The sequence below is a fragment of the Rhipicephalus microplus genome, chromosome 8, assembly GCF_043290135.1.
Source record: "Rhipicephalus microplus isolate Deutch F79 chromosome 8, USDA_Rmic, whole genome shotgun sequence".
In the NCBI taxonomy this organism is placed as follows: Eukaryota; Metazoa; Arthropoda; class Arachnida; order Ixodida; family Ixodidae; genus Rhipicephalus; species Rhipicephalus microplus.
Genome location: NC_134707.1, coordinates 7,959,892 through 7,975,834, shown reverse-complemented (window position 1 = coordinate 7,975,834; position 15,943 = coordinate 7,959,892).

Genomic DNA, 15,943 nt, shown 5'->3' with positions numbered 1-15,943 from the left:
CGAAATTTGACCGTTGCCGTCCGTCTCACGTCCCGCGTAGTCGGGAAGGAGATATGCAAATGATCGTCATCGTGAATGACGTCATTACGTGGCGTCACGACGACGTCAGTGATCGTCATAGTCACGCCACCATTATCACGTCATTTAGACGTGACGTGACGTAACGCAGCATAATAGGGCCATCCCATCGCATCGTATAGATGTATCTGGAGTCAAATGCGGTCTGATCACTGAGGCAATGGTAAATCAGGTAGAGTTCATCCGATCTCGCAGGGAGTGTGATACCACGTTAGGGGCAGAAAGCATTCGGTGGAGGGGGAGGGGAGCAGCATCAGTACATTAACTGAGACGAAAAATGTGATAGCTTTCGGCTGAGGAGCTTGGCATCTCAGTCCCCACGTGGGAGCTGCCCGCAACACAGTGATCTGTGTTTTGGTGGACGAAATAAAAGTTTATCCAATCCAATCCAATTCGCCTGCAAGTGGTCTTAAGTGATTGCGTAACGGCCTAGCTGTGAGTTTTTTTTTTGTTTTTTTTAAGCGGAGTGTCGCGAGGTGTCGGTGAAGTTTGGTGCCTTAAAGAATACTCTATAGTATTTCGCCGCCACACACGATGCGGCCACTGCGGCCGAGATTCGAACCCGCGACCTTCGGGTCCGTATAGTGAAGCACCATAGCCATTTGACCATCATGCCGGGCTCTTCGCCCGACCTTCTGCCTTGCTTGAATTTCGCAGTACAATGGAAGTACAAAGCTTGCTGTGGAGGTTACAGTGGTACGACTTCATGACTGTTTGCTCTGCCAAGAACTGGCGTGAGAACGAAAATTAAGGACACCCACAGAGCGCACAGTTTCCTGAACCCTAGAGGGAACTGTGGCGCTAGTGTCTATGGGAGTTCCCTGTGGTCTGTATCCACTTTGTCGCGATACGATGTTCGGGAAACGTCAAGCAGTCCCTCTCCACAACCCCGACCTTTTAAGGCTCACAAATTCGAGTCAGCTCACGATTCTCCCACCAGTTGATTTTTTACTAGAAAGAAACGCCAAAGCACAGCAATAAAGGAAGTTTAAAGTACGATCGAAGAAGCGAGCTCGAAGGTTAGGCAAATCTGTGCTCTACCTACCATTCCCAAGGTGGGTGAAAGATCGCAGCACCACGCCCCGCCGCGGTGGTCTAGTGGCTAAGGTACTCGGCTGCGGACCCGCAGGTCGCGGGTTCGATTCCCGGCTGCGGCGGCTGCATTTCCGATGGAGGCGGAAATGTTGTAGGCCCGTGTACTCAGATTTGGGTGCACGTTAAAGAACCCCAGGTGGTCAAAATTTCCGGAGCCCTCCACTACGGCGTCTCTCATAATCAAATGGTGGTTTTGGGACGTTAAACCCCACAAATCAAATCAGATCGCAGCACCATACAGAGTGCTCTCTATAGAATTAACTTTAGGAAACTATGACACAGGTTTGTGTGCGTTACGTTATTTCGTGGCAGTGCATCACCGCGATCAAGTAGCACAATGATAGCGGGGAGCAGGATCGGCGGACGTCAATAATCTGATCGTCAATCAAACTAGTCTTCTCTTTACGTACATGATCGTATATTGTTGCGTTATCACTATAGTGCGCACTATTTCTGTAACTACATACCGCATACGCGCCATGCGTATACACTGTGATAGAAGCAGTCACTGACGTTAAAGAAGGTTCATTGCATTCCGGGTGGCCTAAAGACAGTGCGCCTATAAGGATGACATGAGAAAGAGTGTTGGCATACGAGATGATCATCAGTCTATAGTCGACCAGATGAGTTAGTCGTGATCGCTTCAAGGAATCGCTATCCTGTCTGGTGCATCGGGGAGATAATATTAGGGCATCCATTGAGGTCGCTTGATAACAACAACAAAAAAAAGCAATAATAGCGATGACAAATCAAACTTTTCTCAAGAATTTGAGCTCAGTTGACCTTCCAGCTCATGGTCTGGTCAATGAAGTACCATTAAAGTGTATTTAGGTGCATTCGCACGCGCGCGGCGTGTGTGTGTGTTGTTATGGTTGTACATGTTATACACTAAGGGGCTCTTGTTGTGTATTTATTTATTTATTCAAAATACCTTACAGACCCAACATTGTGTAAGTAAGTAACACTTTGCGCCCTGGGAAAATATGTTTTCATGAATCAAAATAACCATATCGTGTGGGGTTGCGGATCGTTTAAACAACCGTATCACTGAAAAGCAGTATGATAACAGCTATCAATCCAATAAAATCGCAGTCGCATCAGCATGAGGATAGAAAACCGTACAAGCAAAAAACCAACAACGCACTCTGACAAACAGTAAAACATCAAGTGGACAGAGCGTTGAGGCTTTAGGACAACCCATATGCCTTATTGCGCAGAAACATCGTCCCCAGTACCAGTGCACCAGTGGCGACGTTTCTGCACAATTCTTTATTCTTTATTATTTATTTGGTGAGTGCCCCGCTTTGCTCAAAAAGGCGTTACAGCAGGTTACAGACTGGAATAAAACAATTCTTCGTTTATACAGCACACTTGCTTGTCTTGCAGCCGGTTCCAATCTCTAATGGTCATCACAAAAAAGGAATTCAACTGTAAACATTCACAGAATACATACACGCAAACTTACGATGAGCTTGTACACCGCTTATAAGGTCAACAGATCCGGCAATAACGACTTTCCTAATACTCAATGCTTCTAAAGTATACCCCGCTACAATTATCACTTGGCACTCCTGCCACATACGCCACAGGTGCTTTGGTAAAGCATAACACCCTTTCTCTTAAGAGGTTTTTAGATAAAGAGCCGTATGCAAACTAAAAGGCTTTTGGGGGAAGCAAGACGACCTTACACCCCTTTTTTTTCAAATCGATCAGCTCAATCCCACAAAATTCAGAAGACCGAACTTTCCTATAGTTGAAGTGCTTGATGGATAACGCAAAAAAGAAAACCTTCGTCATCGATGTGAATTCAGCACAGCGCATGTCGGGAGGTAATCTGTCTGCGGTGATCCATGAGCCAGGGTTTGTAACCTGGATAAGCGTAGACTACAGCACCCCTGTTTTCTAAGAGCGGAAAGGCTATATATGCTCAGACACCATGGCACGCTCTCCCCTTTTTTCACGTGTCTTCCTCGTTTCCACAGTCTACACCGGGTGGCGCCACGCGCTCCCGCAGACGTCCGACGGTACCCGCCGTCACAAACTCTTCAACCAGCCCGCGTCCCTTCAGCTGCGACCGCTACAGACGGATCACTCTCTGCTAATTAGGGATTAAGAGGCTCTCCCTGCATTAGTACTACACGATTCATGCTATTTTTTTTTATTTCGCACTCACGCTTCCCATGTAGGCTAATCCGCATCCACAGTTATTCAACCCGGACAACGCGAAGCAAGCTTTACAAAAGAGAGACTGAAAGAAAAAAAAAAGTCCTGTAGGTAATACACCCAAGTGTTATCACACGGTTCTTACACAGCCTGCACCCAGAACTACAGTATCCCTATTTCCACACCCTCCCCTCTCGACGTTTTTTCCCATCCACAAAGCTTTCGCATTTACTGCAGTCGTTGGACTACGGATTCACGTACAAATGGTCGGCGGTATTTTTTTTTGTTGTAGGTAACGTTGAGGTTCTGTTCGGGGGAAAACGGTAACGCTACGTGTGCGAGAGCTCTGCTACGGGGCGTGTCCTTTCTCCCCATTGTGCTGTCTGTTGTAGGGAGGAAAAGCAAACTATGACGGTTCTCGGTGGCGGGCGCGGGTGTTTCTTTTTTCTGACTTGCGACGACGGTGAAAGCTCTTGTCAGCGAAGCGAGTCAAGCGTGCGAGAGGCTTTCTGTGAACGCCGCCGGAGGGCGCCGGCTCGGTTTCTGGAGCGTGCGGGATCCTCCCTCTTTCTTTTTTTTTTTTTTGCCGTGGAACACGGCTCTTCCCCACTCACCCGTCGCATTCGATTCCGCCGGTCCTCTTCCCAGAGGCGTGTGCCAGCCAATGAATAGTACTGTGCAGTGATATGGAGCAAACTTGCCGAGCATGGTCATTATAAAGTGAGGTTTAGATTTACCGTAAACGTCAGCGTTCGCGGAATACCGTGTTATTGAAGATGTGTACTGTAGATAATGAGAATGAGGACGGTTGTGGTTGTGGTGGCATGGTGATTTCCCATTTTCCAGGTAACCGCTATATTACTGATAAGCTTCAGCGCCGTGGTGTTAGGCGCATAGGCTTACCGTTTTACATATTTAAGAACTATATTGAAAGATACGGCGGACGCATGCGTATGAAAGCTGCACGGTTGCTGCTTTGAGCATCTCCTGACCTTGTGTATTCTCTCGTAACATAAAACAGTAAGAAAAGATTGCTGCAAATGTTCAAGCAGGAAAGTCATATGCATGTTATGTAAAATTGTATAAAAATTCAAATTATAGTAAGTTTTCTTAAGTGCAATGGTTGCCACGCTGGCTTTCATCAAGCTGTTCTCTTTTGAGCATCCTTTCTTGGTGGTCAGTTTTCATCGAACGAGTATTTGTCTGCCTTTTTCAATGATGCATCTTGCCAAGGCGCATTAGTAGTTAGAATGCACAACTGAACTCTGTTCTAAAGTGATTGGTTCCTACATAACTGTTGACAGAATTGGTGATCTTGTATGCAGATATCGGTGGTATACGCACGAGACGAGGGTTGTGTGACAACGGTGGCATGACGACGGCTGCACAACACCTTGAATGCATTGAGACGTCGTCGACGAATGTTGCTAGATGTCGCCAAATTTCTGGATTGGGAAGACAATTTCCCTTTGTCGGAAGGTCGACTTCTGCGGCATTCTTCGTCGGACAGCTTCATTACTAACGCCCCCGGACCACTAACATTGAAAAGCATGCTCTCTTTATTAGACCACGATTGTGAATCCCTAAAACCCAACAGGATTGTCATCTATACGCTAATAAAATGGTATAATAGAACAATAATAAATGCCTACGAGTATGCCTTTTTCTCGCTCTGACGAGCGCTTCGATTAGGTTATAAATTCGCCGCATATACTTTTTTTTGTCTTTTCCTGTTAAATGCTCTCAAGAGTTAAACATTTTGAAAACAGTGCATATTGCGACAAAAAAAAAACAAGGAAGACAGAAGGAAAGCACAGTAACACATATTTTTTGTTCGTGTTGTAATTCACTGTGTTTTCAGGATGTTTAAGAACTACCATCTAGCCCAGCTGTCCATTCTTCTATAGAGTTCATGCCCTCACAACACTGCGTGTATTTACTCGCGCGCAGACGGCTTCACGCTACGAATGCTCCGTGCCCAGTATCTATTCTATTCCTTTCCTTTTTCTAGCTGTCCGTTATTCCAACTTCCCAACCGCCTGCCCCCATTGCGATTCAGTGTAGGAGTTCTGGACAGAGAATGTTTCGTTCATGTTGTCGCTACTGCGGTTCTGCTATGTATACATAGGGGAGTGCTCTAAAGCTGTCAACGTTCGTTGGTGCGTGCGATAGCACATTGAGTGGGAAAGACCTTTTCGAGATGCACTCGCGCCCCCAACCATTCAAAGCGGAAGGACTGCTATGTATGGCTCGCTGAACGCCTTGCGGTCAAAGTGCTTTTTTGATTGACGTGTTTCGATTGGATGGCGGCGGCTTTCAGCTTTGGAAGGTTTCACAGCGGGGATAACGTTTGAAATGGATCGGGTGATGCTGTCGCACAAGGTAGGCCACAATGCTATCTTTTGTGCCAAGGATTGTATACGGTGCTTCGAAGGGTGGCGCTTGCAAACAAGCGAGGCTCTCTATAGTGGCCTGCTGGTTAAGTTACCACGAGGTGCCACAAAGGGTCTTCCACGACTATTCATTCCTTCATTCTGTCGTGCTTATCGATGTCCTACGGGACACGGATGAAAGAGGCAGTTTGCGCGAATAAAGCCGTGCATTTAAAGCCGTAATATAACTTAAGGCAACCTTTGAATAACGCGTTCGATGCTCTAACCACAGAGCTATCACAGCGGCCTAACTTAAGGCAACCAGGAAAAGCCGTTTGCATATGATACTGAGTGATAGCAGAATAAATGTGCATGTATGTAACAAATGTAGAAAGTGCCCCTTATTATTCTAAATTCTCATTAGGCTTTCATTCGCAGAACAAAGAAGAAATGAAGGCTGATCGTTACAAACAATCATCAAACCTACTTAAAATTTTTCGTTGAAACGTACAGCCAATTATACAAATATTATTGTGTGTTGTCAACACCTACATATATATGCCCGAATAGCAGTGGGGGCTGAATTGTCAAACTATAGCGTACAGACAAGCAGTGTCGTATACATGAACTAAAATTCCCGGGATATGGCTCGAGAGCACGGTTCCATACGCTACGGGTTGAAACTATCTCGCATCCTATGAAAATAATGTTTTAGTTAATTATCTGCGTTTATTTCGTTCATTGAGGGTTATTATTTCTTTCTGCGTGCACGACAATAAGCTGAACAGAGACGCGAAGATGACAGCTACCAGTTCATCAGGTAACTTTCTGTTTCTATCCCCCCCCCCCCCTGAAAAAAACAAAACAAAAAAAAAAAACGTGCTGCTCCGATTTCACTATCTCGCATAACACCAGCCCGCTGTTCTTTAGACGTCATCGTCCCCCGGGCATTGTCACAGTGGATACATTCTACATGACGCATGAAGCACCTCGCGTACCCAGCAAGTGTCACACACAATATCGGGCTCATGCGAGCCCGCCGACGACTGCGCCGCTTTTATCCATTCATGGACATATTTTTTTTAAGTATCTATCTATCTGCATTCTTCTTTCACGAGGCCGCGGCATCCACCAGAGCCGGCGGTCGCGCTGATCAATGAGCATTCGCCCCAACGAAGCGGGGGGCGCCACCATCGAGGCAGTTTCGCACGACGAACACCAGGAGGCGCCGCTGCCTCTCAAACAAGTCGCACGCGCTTCGGAATGTTCACGCCCGCCCCCTCGCGGCATAAGCGTGCGCCGGGGTGTGTATCGGATGACAGATCGCGTGACAGTCCCTAGGGCTGTCACGCCCGACTCCGGTTTGACTTTCAGGGTGGGGGCTCTAACGCGATTGAGATTCAGTTACTGGGACGCCGGCCCCTTATGCTCTGCTTCCCGAACTGGTGGCGGTGTTGTCTTTCATCCGTTCCCCGTCATCGTTCCCTGTAGTACTTACTTATTTTTGCCCACTGGACAGGGCTAATCGCTGCAGCAAGAGCCCCGTAATGGATAGACGAGAGCATAGCTCGTGCAAGACCCTCATTTCCTGCTATGGTGTGAAAAAGAGGGGTGTTTCGACAGCCCAACGATTCTTAGACCAATATATTTTTTTTTACTTTTTAGGTTAAATAAGTCGTTAACCCTAATTTAGTAGCACACATTTTTTTATGCACTGGCATTGTATTTGCCATCTCGTGACTTCTACGTTCAAAGGTATCTGTTATTCCGTGTTTATTGTGGTGCAGTTTCCTTCACTTTTAAGAATAAAACTATTTTCAGTCGAGGATTTCATGTCAGGGAGTGTCGCAGAAGGTTGGGATTTACGCGCAGAAAGTGGGTAAAAATCCCACTGCAGATATGTGCCACTACACCCACAACTCACCACTGCTCCCATTCACCTACGCTCACTTCTGCTGTCGTCACTTCTTCCACATCGGTCACTCACTTCATGCCACGCCATTCGCACTGCATATTCACTTCATCCAACGTACATCACTCCACTTCGTTTAACCCAAGTTTATTCAAATCTCACTTCATACATCTATAGCTAAAATAATTTGCGAAGCGAGGGCTTTTTGGATGCTGCCAGCTTCGCTTAGCTAGCTCCGCTCTTGCAAGCGGAGCTAGCTAAGTTTTATTTGTATTATTTTGTAATATATGACTATGCCAATGCCACTGTGAACCCTTGCAGTGTGGCAGGAGGCTCGTCAAGATACAAAATGGTAGTTTTATTCACCACTTAGAAACCATTCTACAACTATAATAGAGCACTTATCTGCCCTATGTATTGCATGGTCTGTTCAGCTGTATCTTTGCGCCCGTTAGTGTCATCTTCAGAACATAGGCTTTAGTATCCGTGTCACACTTGTCTGAACTGCGAAGCGTTTCTTAGTGGGCTCAGTGACAGCCACTTCTGCTACCTCTATCTACTTATCCATCTAACCACCACCGTCCTAAGAGCTCTCATTAAGTTTGCGTAGGAGGGCATTAGTGTAATGATGAACAGGTAATTGCATCACTTGCGTGAGTTACTTCACACGTACGTCTCGAAATCTTTTCATCCAGTCACGTGTGGCACATAACAGCATACCACAGCCCATAGAATGCGGGTATGAGTCCATGATTGATTGATTTGTGGGGTTTAACGTCCCAAAACCACCATATGATTATGAGAGACGCCGTAGTGGAGGGCTCCGGAAATTTCGACCACCTGGGGTTCTTTAACGTGCACCCAGATCTGAGCACACGGGCCAACAACATTTCCGCCTCCATCGGAAATGCAGCCGCCGCAGCCGGGATTCAAACCCGCGACCTGCGGGTCAGCAGCCGAGTACCTTAACCACTAGACCACCGCGGCGGGGCGCGGGTATGAGTCCAGAGGACTGGCAGTGAGTCAGACAAGGAATGATAATGAAATAACTGAAAAAAAGCTTGTTAAATTCAGTAAATGCAGCCGAGTAAATGTAGTTGGTGAAACGTTAATTTCTGTTACGGTGCTGGCTATATAATGTTATAGACATTACATATGTAGTCCTATAATATTGGTGTCACGTCGGGCTAATTTCAGTGGTAAAGTTTTCCTCTAATAGCGGAGGCCGTCAGCAAGTATTGCCCTAGCTGCCGCCCCTTCAGGGGGCAAAAAAAGTCCCCACTACCAGCCTATACCCACAATATACCCATACATCTACTCAGAATTCACACAAAAAATCAGTCGATTGAACACGTAATGCCTGAAGCAAATCTATAAAAAAAAAATGCGGCAATGGTCGGTGCTCACCTGCTGCTCCGCATGACAACGGCTCTCAGAATGACTGGTGTCTGCCGAATTTTCAGTGCTGTGAAACGCGCAGCCGAATCTCGAATGGTCTGTCGAAATCTATCAAATCGGTTTCACTATGGATCGCTTTATTAAATATATCCGTTCAGATCACGGCAGATACCGGTTAACATGCACAGGATTTCAGTGATCATCGCTTGACTCGTAACGCGGGAGCACTGCACACGTTCTCGTGCAATGAAAATCGGAAGCGATAACAGTGTCCCCTAACTGCGCATTGGTCGTTTCTGCTTCTCTGCACATAACTATGCATATGCACGCTCCACGGATCCAAAGTGGGCAGGCGTGTGCAGTGCTGCTTCTTCCTCGAGTTCCTTCATCCATCTCATCGCGTATACGTGCATGATGGGCCGGACCATGCAGTGTCCGGCCTCAACTTTTCTTCATTTTTAGTACTGGTTGACTTTGTTTTAAAGCTGCATTATATAAACGTTTCCTTACACCTCGTCTCTCCGAGTGCCGTCCGTGACGTAACGTTCTCGTTTGTGGCGAGACATCACGGGAGAGGGAGAGTGCACCCAGGATGTCGAGCCTTATACGTTGCGCGTAGAGGTGACCATGACTCCCCGATAAGAGAACGCGCGACGCTTGACGAAGCACCGACGCCAACCACGGGGAGCAGCTGTTGTCCAGGGCTGGTTGTGCTTCACGTTCTGTTTTAATTGTCCCTTTTGTTTTACGCACTGTTTTCTTCACCTAAGCAAGGGTTATAGCTTCTTTGCTTCAGACGTGACTGCTGGTTTTGCAAGCCTTTTCCCGTTCCTGTGTGGCCGCAATGATGAAGTACTTTATTTTTATGCTGCTCTAACGTTTTCCCACCAGGCCCGCCAAAGTGCCACACCGTGTTCTCTGAAACATAAATCAACAGTATGCATAGTGTACGCACGTTCACACACACATATATACACACGATGCTTGCAACCCGTTCGGTCTTGTCTGGCCGAGTTTTGGGGCACAGGAACAGGAGAATACGCGCCAGAATTGCAATTAGTCCCGCAAAAGTATAGCGTTCCCAAATAACAACAGCGTTAATTTCGGATCTTCACATCTGCACAGGGCCATAAAGAGTGCATTGTTCGAGAATGATAATGGATAGCTCCCTTCCTGTACTATATACGTGGGTGAAATGCTTCTGTAGAGCGATGCATTCATTGGTTGAACGAGCAAGGAAACCTGCTCGTTTCTGGGAACCGAGGTAGGATATAAATGTGATGAGCGAGTTGGCGTGAGACTTAGCAGGGTATAGAAACTTCATGAAGCGATACTTAAGTGTTATAGCGTGGAGGATAAGCGCACAAAGATGGCGGCAGAGGTGAACAGCGTTGTAGTTCTTGTCGGACAAGTGACGCGAAGCGCCTTCTTGGACCAGTTTATATCGACAGAAACGGAACCTTCGAAACGCACCTCACGAGGTGTTTTTGAGTAACCTAGGAGACAAGAAGACATCAGCGCCAATACAAAAGGAATCTTTTTCCAACTTTTCTGGAGAAGATCTTACATATATTACGGCGGTGTTATCTAACAAGCTAAACCCCTATAAACTCTTGCAGCAAGATCCCTTCGAAGAAGCATAGAAGATGTCACTAAGGAACAAAAACTGGCCTACAAAGACAAGACTGCTGGACTGGTTTGCTAGAGTTGCTGCATGCCTCCTGGGTCTTAATTAAGCCCTCCAATCCAGCCAGTTAATTGTCCATTTCCTGTCAGTAAGGCACTTAAGAATTTGACGAGAGGGGTGGGGTAGCCTCTTTTCCAATATCCCAATCAATAAGTCTCCAAATACCTTCCAGACATCCATGGCTGAAGCTTACAAAATAGAAGCTTAACACCCAAACTTGCATACCTCGTTCGACGTTTAAAATCAATCGGTAATGAGACCCATTGTACCGAACATTTGAAGATACATGAGGGGACTGCGGTCAGATACAGTAAAAGATTGTCAATTCAAACCTACAGTTTATTCAAACTGACGCTCTGGTCCCGGCAAAGCCCGATGCGTTTCTATGGGGGAAAAATTCCAAGGATTCAAAGGCATTAGTATCTAGAACTGGGAGCCGCGGCTTTCGTCTCTTTTCTCAGGAATCGGCCCAAGATGATCACGGATAGGCCCAGAGTGATCACCTGAATCACGCATTACTTCCATACGTGTAAAACAAGTGTAGTCATGGATTCCCGTGTATGCTTTTATGGTTGTAAATGTCTGCTGCTACTGGTGTAGATGTGGTACGGCTCGGTCCGCCAATGTTGGCTTTTGCCGTGCCACCTTAGACAATTGCAATATTATTCTAAATAGGTTAAGAAAGAGAGACTTCGAATTGTGATTGCGTTGACTCTGCTTGCTATGTAAATGAACGTGTTTTGAAGCACAAATAGCTTCGTATATTAAAGCTCACACTGCTCATGTGAACGCCAGTCGTTCCTTGCTTCGGTTGTATCATTGACCGATCAATAAATTCTGTCCTCTGTTAGAACATCAGCATCGTTTAGGAAATTAAATTGGAACAAACGCGTAGCGTCGCCTAAATTGCGGGAACAAGTCCAGTGGTATAGCTTATATATGGGTTCCCTCGGCACGGTGTGGTGCGGTGTCTGTTCATTTCACTGTCGGCCCACCAGACCGAACTCCACTTAATTCGTGCAATATTATTGTCCCCTTCGAGTTCGAATTACCGAGCATTTACCGTACTAGGTAAAGGACCAGACGGTGGAAGCAGACCGTTGATTTAAGTTCGACAACCAAAATGCACTCCTGAATCTCGTAAGACTTACCGCGCCAACCAACGCAAGAACACATCGCTGGCATGACAAAAAAAAAAAAAAAACAGAAGAGCGCACCTGTCACACCAACGTCGACCCTCTCAAAAAAAAAAAGGAAAGAAAAATCGTAAAAACACGTTCCGCGCATTTCCCTCACCGCAGGCACGGATGCCCACGCATGTGTGTACGCAATACGCGATGGCCACAACAGATTCTGAGCTGCAGAGCAGTAAGTGCCTTTCGGTTCGTTTATCCTGTTTGTATCGCTCCTTCGTTTATCGCCTGGGGCTGCCGCTGTCCCCCATAACGCGGCCGTCAGCGTCGTCTTCCTCGGAGGCAGCGGCCGGCTGTTTCGCTCGGCTAAGTTCGTCTGCTACATCCGGTCTGCATCCCATCCTTCTGCCATTCTTTTTTTTTTCGCACGCCTTGACTTTATCTTAGCTTCCTTCCACGCGCTTTCCTGCGAAGTGACCGCGCCTGGAAGGTAGAGCAATTAATTCATTCATCGCCATGTGTCCACCTCGCACCACGGGGAGTCCCTTGAGGCCGTGCCTCTGGCTTCCGCTGCAGCTTCCTTCCCGGTTTTTATGTAACGTGTCTCGTACTCGCATTCGCGAATCGGAAAAAGGTGCGTCACACATCCCACGAAAAATCTTTAGCAGCGAGACTCTGCAGAGCTCATTCAGACCGGGGGTTCACAATCTAAGGTGAGTTGTCATATCTAAGGTGAGTTGCCTAAACAAAGAGAAGGCAATCGAAAAGGGTAAACCCCAGGGACGCCTACGGTTATATAGCTATACATACCAAGGTACAGTCGGCGTCAAAATAAACACGCACAGAGGAGCGCACGCCGCCGGCATTAAAGAAGGTCTCCCTCCAGTAATCACTCCACACATGTCCGCTCCTCACATCTGGTCTGGCAGCACTGCGCGATTTCCCTATATATATAAAGTCGAATATTTAGACCTCTATTCTAGTTTCGATATTCGAAATAAGACAACAAAAATAAAAGAAAATTTAAAGTGAAACGACTAAGAGAGCGTGGCACCCCCACGCCAGCCCATTTCGGCACCATATCAGAACTTAAATGCAAGTAAAAAAGATTGCAGTGCAATATATCGTGCAGCGCTGCGAAACAGGGTATGCGCACCTGTCAGTGGTGATAACTAGACGGAATGCAATATTCAGTTGCTATATATACTATGCCTGGCACACGCGTGTCATTTGTTGCCGATAGCATATAGCTAACATGCCAAGGTAGCCTAAGGTATACTAAGGTACATATATTAGGTGCATACTAAGTCACTATGCACACTAAGGTACTGAGAACGACCCCGGTTACATAGCCATACGTACACTCTTAGAAAAAAAAAGTCAGTAATCATTTAGTAAACGCACGTGTTTTCTAGTTTCCGGAGCATTTTACTACCTTCGCGGCGTACTTTTACAAGCTACCAGCTAGTACAGCTAGTAATTTTAGCCGTTACTAACCAGGGAACCCTTCTCAGTGTTTTTAAGTAAGCAACTAGTAAGCCGCCTACGTTGCCAGATTGGTCGTAGATGCCGCAGTACATTTTCCCGTAATAGTGACATGGCAAGCAAAATTCAGGCAAGCTCTAACTTTATTCACTACCCTAAATAGAAGTTTCGTGCTACGTATTGGCACACACTTCACTAAATAGAAAGAGACACGATGATGCATAGAAAATAACGATTATCTTATAAATTCTGTGACTGCTGACCAGTACATGGTGTGCGGTCCCAAAGCACGGGTATATAAAGTCTTCAAACTGCTGCTCTAGAAGAATTCTGCTATGTCCAAGTCTTAAAGATTCACTTTTACATGCATTTGCATGCGTCTTCTCGTGATCCGCTCATATAAATATTCGTGTGCGTGGCCATATTAATATGACTCTATTACAAAAGTATAGGATAAAGAACGAATTGACAAGGCCCTTGTAAATTATTATTGACTCTTTATTACGTCATGTAAATATACTGGGTTAAGTGAGCAGCACAGCAACATACTTATAGAGAATTGACGACATGATCATATGATCAAATCAGATTCACATATGTATGATCATAGGTGAATCTCATATGCCCATATGGACTCATATGAGCCTATTATCTGCTCATGGGAGTCCATATGGGCATATGATTCTCATATGGACTCATATGAGCATATGATTCTCATAGGCTTATACGAGTATGAGAACTCATATGAGCGGATCACGAAAACACGTGTGCAAATGCATGTACAAGTGAATCTTTAAGACTTGGACATAGCAGAATTCTACTGGAGCAGCAGTTTAAAGACTTTATATACCTCTGCTTTAGGACCGCACACCGCGTACTGGTTAGCAGTGTTCAAGTGATCCGCTCATAGGAGTTCTCATACTCATATGAGCATATGAGAATGATTCGCCCATATGGACTCATTTGAGCATATATGCTCATATGAGTTCATATGTGTTCTAGAACTCATATGAGCGGATCACGAGAACACGCATGCAAATGCATGTACAGGTGAATCTTTAATACTTGGACATGGCAGAATTCTATTGGGGCAGCAGTTTGAAGACTTTACATACCCCTGCTTTTGATAATAAGATAATTGTTTTCTATGCATAATCATGTCCCCTTCTATTAAGTAAAGTGTGTGCCATTACGTAGCACAAAACTTCCATTCGAAGGTAGTGCATAAATTTAAAGCTTGCCTGAATTTTGCTTACGATGTCACTATTACGGGAAGATGTACTGCGGCATCTATGACCAATCTGGCAACGTAGGCGGCTTACTAGTTCCTTAGTTAAAAGCACTAAGAAAGGTTCCTTGCTTAGTAATGGCTAAAGGTACTAGCTGTACTAGCTGGTAGCTAGTAAAAGTACGCCGCGAAGGTAGTAAAATGCTCCGGGAACTAGAAAACACACGCGTTTACTAACTGATTACTAACTTTTTTTTCTAAGAGTGTGCGTATGGCTATGTAACCGGGGTTGTTTTCAGTACCTTAGTATGCATAGTGCCTTAGTATGCACCTAATATATATACCTTAGTATACCTTAGGGTACCTTAGGGTACCTTAGCATGTTAGCTATACTATCTTAGAAAAAAGGTTGGTATATTCACTAAGTACTAGCCCGTAACCTGTCACAGAATCCACTAACCAGCTAGTAAATGCAGCCTGTAAAAGTAATCCTAGTGACAGGCACTACCTCACTGGGCTCGTAACCAACACTAGGCCAAATACTAACAGGCTGGGTAAAAGCCCTATGTCTTTGGGTAGTTAAACTTACTTCCTAGTTAGTATGTGAATAGAGCTGACTCGAGTGGTTAGTTCATTACTAAATTATGGCTCTTAATTACGCCATGTAACTATACTGGGGTAAGTGCGCAGCACAGCAACATACTTATAGAGATATGATGACATGATCATATGATCCAATCATATTCACATATGTATGATCATATGTGAATCTCATATGCTCATATGGACTCATATGAGCATATGATATGCTCGTGTGAGTCCATATGAGCATATGATTCTTATATGCTCATATGAGTAAGCTGGCGTAAACCTCTATTCGTGGGGGTTACTAACAATTTAGTAATGAACTAACCACTCAAGTCAGCACTATTCACTTACTAACTAGGTAGTCATTTTAACTACCCAACGACGAAGTGCTTTTACTCAGGCTGTTAGTATTTGGACTAGTGTTGGTCACGAGCCCAACGAGGTAGTGCCTTTCACTAGGGTTACTTTTACTAGCTGCATTTACTAGCTGTTTAGTAGATTCTGTGACAAGCAACGGGCTAGTATTTAGTTAGTGAATATACCAATCTTTTTTTTTTTCGAAGAGATTACGGTGGCAATACGTAGTTCACGTGAATTGAAAATACGCTATATAGTACAAAACAGTGCGCCGCACAATGGCCTTGTAAGTTCACCTGCATGCGTGGCCTTTCGATTATGTGCGCCGTGCGGGGTGAATCGCGTATGTCGTGTGGTGGCGAAAAGGATGGCGATCCTGTGAGCGGCGTGGCTGGACTCACTGGCATATATAGGTAGGCAAGCTCACTCGTGAGTGGACTAACTCAG